Source organism: Giraffa tippelskirchi, chromosome 11 (assembly GCF_054371585.1).
Source record: "Giraffa tippelskirchi isolate mGirTip1 chromosome 11, T2T-mGirTip1v1.2.pri, whole genome shotgun sequence".
NCBI classification, from domain to species: Eukaryota; Metazoa; Chordata; class Mammalia; order Artiodactyla; family Giraffidae; genus Giraffa; species Giraffa tippelskirchi.
The window spans coordinates 129,526,309-129,538,378 of NC_137285.1; the positions used below are offsets into that span (position 1 = coordinate 129,526,309).

A 12,070-nucleotide genomic window follows, 5' to 3' on the forward strand; every position below is an offset into this window, starting at 1 on the left:
TATGGGCTCCATTCATTCAGTGCCCCATTTATCCAAAGGCCTCATCTACTCAGAAGTCAGTGTTTCTCGGCCTGTGAATTTGACCCCCCAGCCAGGAAAATGATGGGACATGCCAAGGTGGACATGCACCCACTCCAAGTGGAAACCAGGCACTCTAACAATCTGTTTGACTGAAGCATTTAGTGATTAGATCCTTTCTATTTGCACAGCACTCCGCACACATACACACGTGCCCACATGCACAACACAATCTGCCAACCAACACAGCCATTTTATGAGGGAAAAGGTCAGAGAGCACCATCCCAGTTTTGCAAACGAGAAAACAGAGGCACAGGGACATCGTGGATGGAACACCATCACCAGGTCAGGCACTCATTGGGACCCAAGCTCTGGTCTGAGGCTCTATGCACCAATGTTAACAAGTCTCCAGGGTGCACACATTCAAATCTATTTCAGATGTATTATATCACTTGGTCTTCACAATGGCCTTAAGAAATAGGTACAGGTATCCCTTCCCACCACCCAGCTTTTTATAAGTTCACTTTATGCCATTTCACATTCACAAAAGACTTATACTAGTACCTATCTTTGCTAACTGAAAGAAATCTGTAGAACATTTTTTGCTTTTAGGAAAAAAAAAAAAGCGAAAATTGTGATCATCCTTTGTCCTGCAGCGAGCTGTTACGGAGGTCATCACACATCCCAAGCAGGGAGAGTGGCCCTACCAAGCTCCTTCCCCAGGAACCACACTCAACATCTCAGCATCAAGCTGCCATATCTTTGAACCATGTCTGTGAGCATCTGTGCTTGTCTCTACTTATTTTGTGCATCTGTTAGCAAGATGTGTCCTTAGGTAATTGCTTCTTTGCCTTACTCCGTTTCTACTTGTGAAAGATTTCATAGGAAAGTTCTGCTTTTGGATAGCGGGGAAACCGGTATTATCACTTTATAAGCAAACCCAGTGCTCTATGAGACTTAGTATTTCCCCAGGGCAGGGTTTACATCACATTTGTCAGTGTACTCACCCAAAGTTACCTAGCTTGAAAGTGGCAGGGTCGGGGCCACAGGCAGATCATTTTTCAGTTCAGCACAGTCTTACAGAGCCCCTTTGCTGAAACGGGAAGGCTCTACCTGTGGTACAAAGCCAACAGCCACCTGTGCCATGGGCTCTGGGGAGGGGAGGAGCTGCAGAACGAGGAGCAGATGAAGACCTGGATGCACTGACCACCTCCTCTGTGCAGGGGCTTTACTTCCCTTACTGCATAAACGGTGTCAGAATTGAGGCCCTGGAGCTGCTGAACTAATGGATTCATCCAGTTTTTATATTTTAACTTATGCCTTAAGTGAGAGGACTCATACGTTTCCCTCTTGTCAAGATCTGGGGTTAGGATAATGTATCAAGGATGACTATAGGGAAAAAGCAGCAAAAACATCTCATCTGAATTCCGAGATCCAGGCTGGAGGGAAGAATTCCTCGAGACTGGCTGGAGATGGGCCTCAGTTCACACTAAATGCCATTCTGTTCAACAGGTCTCCACGCAGCACCCTTCCTGTGGCAGGTGCTGCATGAAGCACGGACAACATGAAAATGAGGAAGACTGTCCCTGCCCTCCGTCTAAAAGGGGAGATGGTTGGGAAGAAATGGAGGCAGTGTGCCCTGTGGGCTCTGGAGTCAGACAGCATGGGTGGAATCCCTGTGTAACGTGGGGCAAATTTCTGAAACTTAGTTGTTTCACTGGTGAAGGGAGAGATATGATATTAGTCCTACCTTATGGATTATTGTTGCATATATTGAATGATTTAATACATGTGAAGTGGGACTTCTCTGGTTAAATCCAGTGATTAAGACTCCATGCTTCCCCTGGAGGGGGCGTGGGTTTGATCTCTGATCAGGGAACTAAGATTCCACATGCTACACAGTGTGGCCAAAAAATAAATAAAAATAAAATAGAATGTAGGAAAATCTCCCAGCAGAAGTAATAGCAGAATCAAAGGAACTGTTTAAAAATAGATGGTGAATGATGAGTTTATGGAACTGTAAGTAGGCAACAGTGACTGCAAAGAAGGAGGGGTAACCAGAGATGATATGATGATGACCATGACAATAAATAATATCACTTAAAGAAGTACATGTGAAGTGCTTAGAACAATCCCTAGCAAGAAGTAAGTGTTACCATGAAACCATTATAAGGATGAAGAGTACAGTGACAGAGATACTAATAAACTCAACACACAGAAGAGGGAATGGTGATTCCTTTCCAGAGCAGTGGGAGTCAGGGATGGCATCCTGGATTTGGAAGAATGACTAGGATTTTCCCTGAGACATGGCAAAGGGAGGGCAGGTGGTACTATCACTGCTTCTAAGAAAAACAACTACCATCTACTGAGTGCCTACTGTTTGCAGGTCCTATGCTATGTGTTGACATGAGTTCTCTCCCAGAATCCTCTCAAAAGTGTGTGTGTGCTCAGTCGTTCATTCATGTCTGACTCTTTGTGATTCCGTGGACTGACTCTAGCCTACCTGGCTCTTCTGTCCTTGAAATTTTCCAGGCAAGAATACTGGCAAGTTGCCATTTCCTATTCCTGGATCTTCCCAACCCAGGGATCGAATCTGTGTCTCTTGTGCCTCCTGCCTTGGCAGGCAGATTCTTTACCACTGAGCCACCTGGGAAGCCCCCACTTAATCCTCTCAATAATGATTCCATTAAATTGGCACCATTATTACTATTATGGAACAGATGAGAAAATAAGAGACCCAGAGAGGTTCAATAACTCACCAAGGCCACACAGCTAGTGCATGATAGAAGACTTGAATTAATGATGTTTGATGTCAGAATAAACTTTTTAAGCCATCAAGCTACGTTTTAGTGGTTCTCTATCCCACCCACAGTTATTGAGGGCAATTTTCCTCACTTCAACATTGGACCCTTTAGAACCACTCATTCATAGAGCTTGCCATCAGTTTGTCTCTCCTGGCCCAGCCTTCTCATTGGCTGCCAGCCACTGTGCAGAGAGTGCTGGGGCTGCAGGGGCCACCTATTGAAAGGGGGAGATTTCAGAGGCCAAGACAGAGAAGAATAGAAAGGGGACTGCCAGGCGAGCCTTCCAACTTTTCTCCCAGCCCCTGCTACAGGCACCACCCTCCCTCTACCCTTTCTCTGAATGACCCTGTGACGCCTGATGAAATTAAACCTGCTTCAACAGGAGTGAGCTATGGGCGTCTGGTTCCCTGGCACTTTTAGTCTAATTGCTGCCCAATGAATATAATAGCTCCCCGACTATCTTTTCAACAACATGGGTTTCTGAAGCCATTCGGAGAGGGCTGAACACCAATAACACTCACCCTCCTGTCTGAGGGCTGAAATTCAATATCAGCCAGGCGGTCCTATTTTACTACTTGGTTTTCATCTCAGCAAGCTCCCTCAGTCTCAGGTTTACTGTCCAGTTGCTAGACAGGAGCAATCTGTGACACCCCCCTAACCTCTCTCCTATTTCTCACATCCCAGGGCTGCTAAACTCAAGGTAGGGTCACAGGATTACTTTTCAGTTGGAGAAGAGGCAAACTCCAATGGAAGTCCATTTTGGTGAGCCGGCTAGCTGCTGACCTTGAAGAAGCAACTGCTTGAAGTTGTGCTGGGTTCGAGTCTGGAGGCCAGACGGAGCCTTGGAAAACTAGTCAGACCTGCTATTGCAGTTGGCGAGTGTGGATGAGATGTTGGAACAGGCCTGCAGGGAGCTCTTGTCTTCACCCTTGGGCAGGCAAGGAGTCAAGAGACACCCCACTCCTGATAACTAAATCTTTGTTACCTCAGTACTTCGGCTGTCTCTTGTGGGGGAACAAAACAGCCCACCTCCAAACTGTGTGGCTTTTGTTATCTTTTTCATTTCTGGGATCCACTGGGAAGTTCATCTGCTGTTCTGAAGCTGTTGGCTGGGGCTGAAATCATCTGGAATATCCCAGATCACTCCCATATCTGGCACCTTGGCAGGGGCAGCTGAAAGACTGAGCTCCCTTGGGACCCCAAGGCAGGCAGGCCTGGCTCCTCAGATAGTCTCAGGGCTTCTTTCGTTCTACACGGAGCCGCCATGTGACCTCTGCCACTGGGGAGCTGGATTTCTTATGTGATGGCCCAGGACTCCTCAAAGTAGAAGCCATCAGTGTTTGAAGTTTAGGCTCAGAACTGGCACGGGGTCACTTTTTCTGCATTCACTGGTTATAGTCACAGGGCTAGCCCTTATTCAGGGAGGGATGTCACAAGAGTCTGAATACTGCTCAGTGGAAGCCATCTTTGGAGAGTAACTATTACATTCAGAGTAACTAACATTCAGAGGGTAACTATTACCCTCAGTTATGCATTCCCTGCTCTACACAAGCATGAATCCCATTCTCTTATGTAAGCATGCTTTTGTCTTAGAGAAGTAGCATTTGTTCTGTGCTTCACATAGGTGAGGCATTATGGTAAACAGATTATGTCATTGTCTTTTTTTGGCCTACAAAAACTCAGAGAGCTAGGTATTAGTACCACCAAATGAATAAACTCTCCAAAGTTTGGAGAGGTTGAGTAAATTGCCCAAATTATCCATCTCATTTGTGTGTGTCCCCAAGGTTTTAGCAAAGCTGTCTCTCAGAAGAGCTGGCAGCTAGTTTCTCTGCTTGGCGTTTGCTCTTCCTACTTCTTTGGAAGGCGCTGAGATTTTGCCAGGTGATATAGTCTGAGAGTCACCATTTATTCTTTCTGAACTCTTCAGTGAAGAGGACTTTCACACAAGGTCCACACTCTGCCCGTCACTTCTGGAACCAGTCTGTGGTCTTTCCCTACTTGCTGAATAGTAGTAGATTTTTTTTTTTTTTTAGTAGTAGATTTTCATCCTCCCCTCTGGGTCGTTCTATGTGTATTGAGACTTCCTACTTCTTCCCCACAGCAGAAGTTTCATGGAGAGGAGAGAAGAAGGATTCTGGCCATTTTGGTTTTGGTTTACTGGATGAGTGGAGATCTAGTTCAAATAAAGAATCAAAATGAGTCTTAGTATTAGCTAAGAATTTCACATCATTGCTACTTCTTTGTAAGCTTAAACTCTAGGAGATGTTTACATAAACGCATAAAAGTAAACATGTATTAAGCATATTTTGTCCTCAGTACTGAGGATATAAGAAAATATGATAAACATAACCCACAACCCAGTTAGTAAAGACATTGTTGTTCAGTCACTAAGTCCTGTCTGACTCTTTGCAACCCCATGCTTCCCTGTTGTTCACTATCTCCCAGAGTTTGCTCAAACTCATGTCCAGTAACTCAGTGATGCCATCTGACCATCTCACTCTCTGTTCCCCCCTTCTCTTCTTGCCCTCAGTCTTTCCTAGCATCAGGGTCTTTCCAATAAGTTGGTTCTTCATATCAAGTGGCCAAAGTATTAGAGCTTCAGTTTCAGTATCAGTCCTTCCAATGAATATTCAGGGTTGATTTTCTTTAGGATTGATTGGCTTGATCTCCTTGCAGTCCAAGGGATTCTAAAGAGTCTTCTCTAGCACCACAGTTCTAAAGCATCAATTCTTCAGCACTCAGCCTTCTTTATGTAAAGAGGTAGTAATTACAAAAAATGGGAAACCTCCACAATACTATGGAGGGATATAGGATGAGTTCGTAGCCCTGTGGGCCAGGTTTTGCTGTAGCATCAAACAATATACCAGTTTCAATAGCTTAAGACAACATGGGTTTGTTTCTCACTTATGCTAAGGACCATCACAGGTTGGCAGGGGATCCAAGCTAATGGGGCAAGTAGCAATGACAGAGGGATTCTAGCTCAGGAGGATTTCAACTGCCCATGGAATGCTATAGCCTAGGAGTGACACGTGTCACTTCTGGTCACAACTCATTAGCCAAATCCAGTCACAGCTCCTCCCAAACAGAAGGGATACAGGACACTCAGTACTCTGATTGCATAGGAAAGGGTGTTTAAGGGTGAGAGGTAGTGAAGTATGAGAATCTTGAGCAGGAACAAAGGCTTGGGGGCAAAGGAGAGAATATTATTTAGGAAGACATAAGCTAGGAGAATGAAGGGTGGGGAAGAAAAAGAGAATCCTTGGTCACCACTGCAGGATTTAAAACATCCCATAGATATTTCCCATATGAAAGATGCAGCCATTCAGTTTGTGGCCACAGATGTATTAAGAAATAAGAAAAGCTGCAGTACTCCCATTGTCTGGCTGTAACATTCAAAACGTCCAGCTACAAGGACAAAATTTAAAAAAAGAAAGTGACACCTTTTCATTCTGGAATTGTCCCCATTGAAGTTTAAATGAAGTATTCCAGTGCATGGGGAAGACGTTTCTCTTTGTGCTATTTAAAGGAGTGAAAGGTAAAGTAACACAGAGATACTATTTTACATCCATTAAATTATCAAGAAGAAAACATTGGCAGTAACAGTTAGGGATATGGAGATTGTGGGTATATGTAATACTTATGGATAGAGTGGAAAAGCAGTTTGCTAGAATCTTTAGTAAGCACTGTGGCATTCCATATTTTGGTAGATTGAATGACTGGTCCCAATTTTTTCTCTCTTCCCTTGGCCTCTCTCTGGAGGCAGAGTGCATTTCCCTGCCCTTGATTTTTAATGCTCAGCCACGTGTACTGTCTTGATTAATGGGTATTAGTAAGCATGACACAAATAGGGGCCAGAAATGTGCTTGTGTGATTGGGTATGACCTTTAAGGCTTTTACCATCTTCATAAGAACATGCCTGGGTTAACTGCTATTGGGAGGAGGATGAGAGATACATAGGGTCAGCGCGGTTGGACCAACCTTAGATGTGTTGAGCAGCAGATCCATGAAACTGAATGTTAAATTACTGGGTTTTGGAGTGTTTTTACACAGTACGTTTGAAGCACTAGCCAACCCATACACGTATCAAGCATCATTAGCAATGTTAATATTCTTCAATTCTCCAAGTACACATTGAGAGCTTATTTCGATGAATTCACACTTGTATCAGTCAGCATGGATAAGGTTATTCTGATGTACCGCAGGTGGCTTAACTCAACAACAAAGCATTTCTCACTCATGCAAACCAAATCTGGGAAACCATTAACAATGTGTATTCAATGGTAGGTGTTTTGAACCTGAGTCATGTCTGCCCGTAGTATACAATGGGGCAGTGAGAGAGAAACAGGACAGTGGTGTGGACAGCTGGATGCGCAGATCACTGCCAGTAATCAGAGGGCTATTGAGTTTCAAATCATTCTCTTTTGGCGGAGCTATTCCTCTTCTGTATATTTAGCTTTTGTAAATAATTTAACAAAATAAAAAAAAATTAACTTTGAGTTAATATGCTCTTTCTGCTTTTACCTGTAGTAGCAGATGAATTAGAAAGAACTTACATATCCAACATGGGGGAATGGGTAAGTATAGGTAAGGTATACGTAAGATCATAAAAGGTATTATGGAATAATATGATGGAAAAGAGAGAAATAAAATTTCTAACAGTATGATTTTTAGTTATTTAAAATACTCAAGTAAGTAAACAAATTTTAGAAGGAAATATACGAAAAAGCATAGAGTGGAGATTATCAAAGAGATATTTTTTCTTTAAAGAACTTTTAACCCCATTTTTATGTTGTTGTCAAAATAAAAATAAAATGGCTCATTAAATATCTTTCTGATGCTGCTTATCTGGGAAGCAACAAGTTAGAAAACACATTTGCTACAGAATGCTAGCCCACTGGAGAAATGAGATAGTGTCTATTTAAACATCTTAAGGGTATCAGATGCTAAGGTGTAGTAACTTGCAAACAATACCTGTAATTTGATGAACTGGTAACCAAATCTATCCACCTGAATCCAATCTTTTTTTTTTTTCATCACAGACAAGACTAAAAACAAATAAGAAGGTTTTAAGCTATCAATTCAAGTGAAACACAGAATTTGATCTTCAATAAACCTTAAAACATTATCTGCACAAAAGGGAGATGGTTTGAGGCTCTGGAAAGAGGGGTGGCCCAGCTGCTGAGACGACACTTCCCTCGGACTGAATCTAACAGGCACAGTGGCACTCTTACACTCTGAACCCACGCTCAGCTCTCCTCCCTTGCGCAGCCATGGCCCCAGAGTAAGGTCTAGGTCTCCGTCTCCCAGATGTCACATCAACAAGCACATTTCTGCTATGGGTCAAAGTTTTGGAAATAATTTCAGGAAGACTCAACGCTTCTGGATGCTATCTGGACATAACTCCTTAAACTCCCCGAAAGAGAATAAAAAATTTAACACACATTTTTGGAAACTATAAATAGATGCATTTTCACCTCCACCTGCAATGCAGGAGATCTGGGTTTGATCCCAGGGTTAGGAAGATCCCCTGGAGAAGGGAAAGGCTACCCACTCCAGTATTCTGGCCTGGAGATTTCGATGGACTGTATAATCCATGGGGTTGCAAAAGAGTCAGACACGACTGAGTGACTTTCACTTTCACCTGCTATAGTTCCAAGAGAGTTTCTGTGAGGATTAGTTAAGGAATGTTTGTAAAGCAACTATTATAGTCTTTGCCATATAATAAGTTCTCAAATAATTAATTTATTTAGCAAATATTCTGCCTAATTCTCCTTTGTAAATCTGTCTTTTTTCAGGTAGGTTAGCTCCAAATAGAAAGACAAGAAAGTAAAGTTTTTATGGTGGGGCCCACAACAGCATTTCCTGATAACAAATAACATACCCCATAAAAACCTTCCAGGGCTTTCTGCTTATTTGGTATTTCTTTCTTTTTTTAAAAAATAAGATTGTGATCTGGATCTTAAATGATAACATTTCCGTGTTTATGTAAAATATCCCCTAGCAATATCTTGACATCCTTGTACATGCAATCCAAGAGCATGAAGGGTCTCACATGGACAAAGGGAACAAAGGCTTTCATATCAGTACCTCAGGCCAGTTACTGTGACAAGGTAGCTACACTCAGTCTCATTTCATCTTCTAAGTAACACAAGGAGATAGATTCATTTTAAACATTTCATAGATGAGGAAACTTCCCAGGGGTAATAAAGTAATAAACGGCAAAACAGAAATACAGGCCAACTCCAGGCCCACGCTCTTTACCACATTTAATACTTCCTCAACATGCTTGGTATCAGCAACTCATGAATCCCACACCCCGAGTGTGCTACCCTTGCCCCTCCAGAACCACTCTCTACCCTCCACCACTCAGCTCTCTGCTCAGGGAGCCTGGCTTTTTGAACAGCATCACCAGGCTCCCCTACACCCTAGTTTCCACTTGAGTTTGGCCAGTGGGAGGTACCCACAGGAGACTATGATAGGCAGGATAGGCGAGAGATCAGTGAGGTTGGGAGATTCATTCTACCATTCTCGTTCCATCTGATCACTGGTTGGCAGTGGCCCTGGTTCTCTGCCAAAGCCATGACTTTCCCCCTATGACTCTCTCCAAGGTTATGGCTTTCTCCAGGTTCCAGGAGCTACTCCATTTTCTGCCCCTTTGGACCCAGGGGCAGCAATGACTTCTGGCCCCAGGTTATTAATAGAAGCAAGGTGCTTCACCGTCTCTTGCTGGCATTGATTAATCCTGTTCAAATCTTTGTTTGAATCGTGTTCAAATCCCTTGTGAAACCCTCCTGAATTGCCCCATTCCAGTGGCCATCTGTTTTTTGTTGGACTCCGATTGCTGCAGTTTGGGAAATAGAACCTAGAAAATAGGTAGGCAAAGTTATTTCCTTTAAAAGAAAATTAATGTACTTGGCACAGACCAACCCTAAAAGGAGACTTTCATATACTCAATGCAGAAAAATCTCTTTAATTTTTCTCCTTTTTATCTCTCCCTGAAGATAGAGTTTATCTCCCATTCTCTTCCTGAATTGCCAAGGAGACAAGGTTATTTTATTCATTCAGGGTACTTCTGCTTTAAGTTTGCTATTTCTTCATCTGAAAGTTTGGAAAGTTCAGTAAAGCCTGAGACCATAATAGATGCTAACATTTTAATATTAAACTTTAATATAACCCCTTTTGGTGTTACTAATGATGCCTGATTGATTTAAGTTTCATAGTAAAATAAAATCACTTTGACTTTATTTTAGAATGATGAAACATATTGAAGTCACATACAATTATTTCAAAAGAGGCTACCAGAAGGAGAGACACAGTAGTTAGTTGCTGCTGCTAAGTTGCTTCAGTCGTGTCCTACTCTGTGTGACCCCATAGACGGCAGCCCACCAGGCTCCCCTGTCCCTGGGATTCTCCAGGCAAGAACACTGGAGTGGATTGCCATTTCCTTCTCCAATGCATGAAAGTGAAAATTGAAAGTAAAGTCGTTCAGTCGTGTCTGACTCTTCGCAACCCCATGGACTGCAACCTACCAGGCTCCTCCGTCCGTGGGATTTTCCAGGCAAGAGTCCTGGAGTGGGGTGCCATTGCCTTCTCCCCAGTGGTTAGTTAGATGGCATCTGTTACCACTGGTCTCCCCAGTCAACCATCTTAATAATAAAAATGGATGTATTCAGGAAGCCAGTTAAAGCCTCCTACATTCTCTTTCATTGACCAGAATAATAATGGTTTTAAAAATGGTCCAGTTGGGAAAAGGAAATGTTTTCCCCAGAAATAGTATACCAGAATGTCTCTGTATTAATACAGTTCAAATCCAGCATTGGTCTTTGAGGTGTGTGTCCAGTCCTCCCTGACTCCACCCCTTCTCATTGCCATTGCCCTAGTCCAACAGCTTCCTAATGACTCTCTCTGCCTCTACTGTACTCCTCTCCCATCCAATCATTCATGCTCCAGCCAGAGAGCTCTTCCTGCAAAGTCAGTCTGATCATGTTTCTTCCACGTGTCGAACCTTTGGATGGCACCCCATGGTCTACAGAATAAAGCAAACTCCTGAGAAACACAGGCTAACCACCATTATCTTTCTGGTTATCCTTCTTCCCTTCCAGGATCTATGTTTTATATCCATTTTATCTCTTGGATGGAGCCTGCTCTCTCTCTCTCTTTCACAATCTTCCCATCCTATCCCTCTGTTTAAAATATCATTTGCCATCACCTGCTGTAAGCCTCCTCAGTGCCTTCTCATGCTCAAGAGACCAAGTGAAATGTCACCTCCCGGCTAACACTTTCCCTAACTGCCTCCCCACAACAGACTTCTGCCACCCTTCATTTCCTTCTCTCTCTCTCTCTTTTTTTTTCTAAATCTGCTAAATCTCTTTTTCTCTCTTTGTTCAAAATCATATCCTTTCAGAATAGGGAATATTACTAAATACTAATACTCTCTTATAATGCTATGTCTTTCTGAGTCAATGAAGCTTAATGATAGATTGAGAAAGAAAATGTTTATCAAGTACCCACTGATGTACTATGTGCTTTTTCTACATACATAGTTTCATTTAATCCTCACAATAGCGTTATATAGAGAAACAATTATCCCATTTTGCTGATGAGGAAACAGCCTGAAGACAGAGAAACATTGCTCAAGGAGTATAGTTGGTGGCAGGGAATCCAGAATTTGAGCTCTTGATCTTTCTGACTCAAAATCTATAAATTTTCCATTTTATCACCATTTTCTCTTATAAAAGTTGATTGATAGACTTTTAAGACACAATCTTGTCTACATAACATGTTACAGATGACAAAGTACTTTCAGAGCACCATCCGATTTGATCACCAGTAAACCTGTGAGGTGTTTAAGGCAGAGTGAGTGACCTTACTTTACAAATAAGATCAGAAAGGAGAAGGATTTGCCCAAGGTCATCAAACCAAAAACTGGAGGCATCAAGTCTAGAACTCCTGTCTCCTAAGCATATATTTTTCTTCCTGGAATGAAAGAAGCCTTGGATCATCTAAACAATTTAACTGTCTACGGAAGTTTCAAATGAACCTCCCACACATCTTGCGCTTTTGTCCGATCCTTAGCCACCAAAAACTTAAACCTCTGCCCTGATTGGTTAGATCAGCTAAGCTCTAAAATACCATCAGCCAACTTTGAATTCAGATATAAGATTTTGGTTTTGCCCTATGCTGTATTTTTTTTATAAATGCAATTAGTTCCTCATTTTTAAAAATCTGGTGTTGAGCTCCTCTTGGGG

At 42.5% G+C, this 12,070-nt stretch overlaps 1 long non-coding RNA gene across 1 annotated transcript in view; it reads right to left on the minus strand.

Moving 5' to 3' along the window:
• Nucleotides 1-2,796: 2,796 nt before the first annotated feature.
• Nucleotides 2,797-12,070, minus strand: part of LOC145526846 (uncharacterized) — a 59,379-nt gene continuing 50,105 nt past the window's right edge. The window contains exon 2 of the long non-coding RNA XR_014069231.1: nt 2,797-4,995. This is a non-coding gene — a long non-coding RNA (uncharacterized LOC145526846). The remainder of the gene's footprint in view (nt 4,996-12,070) is intronic.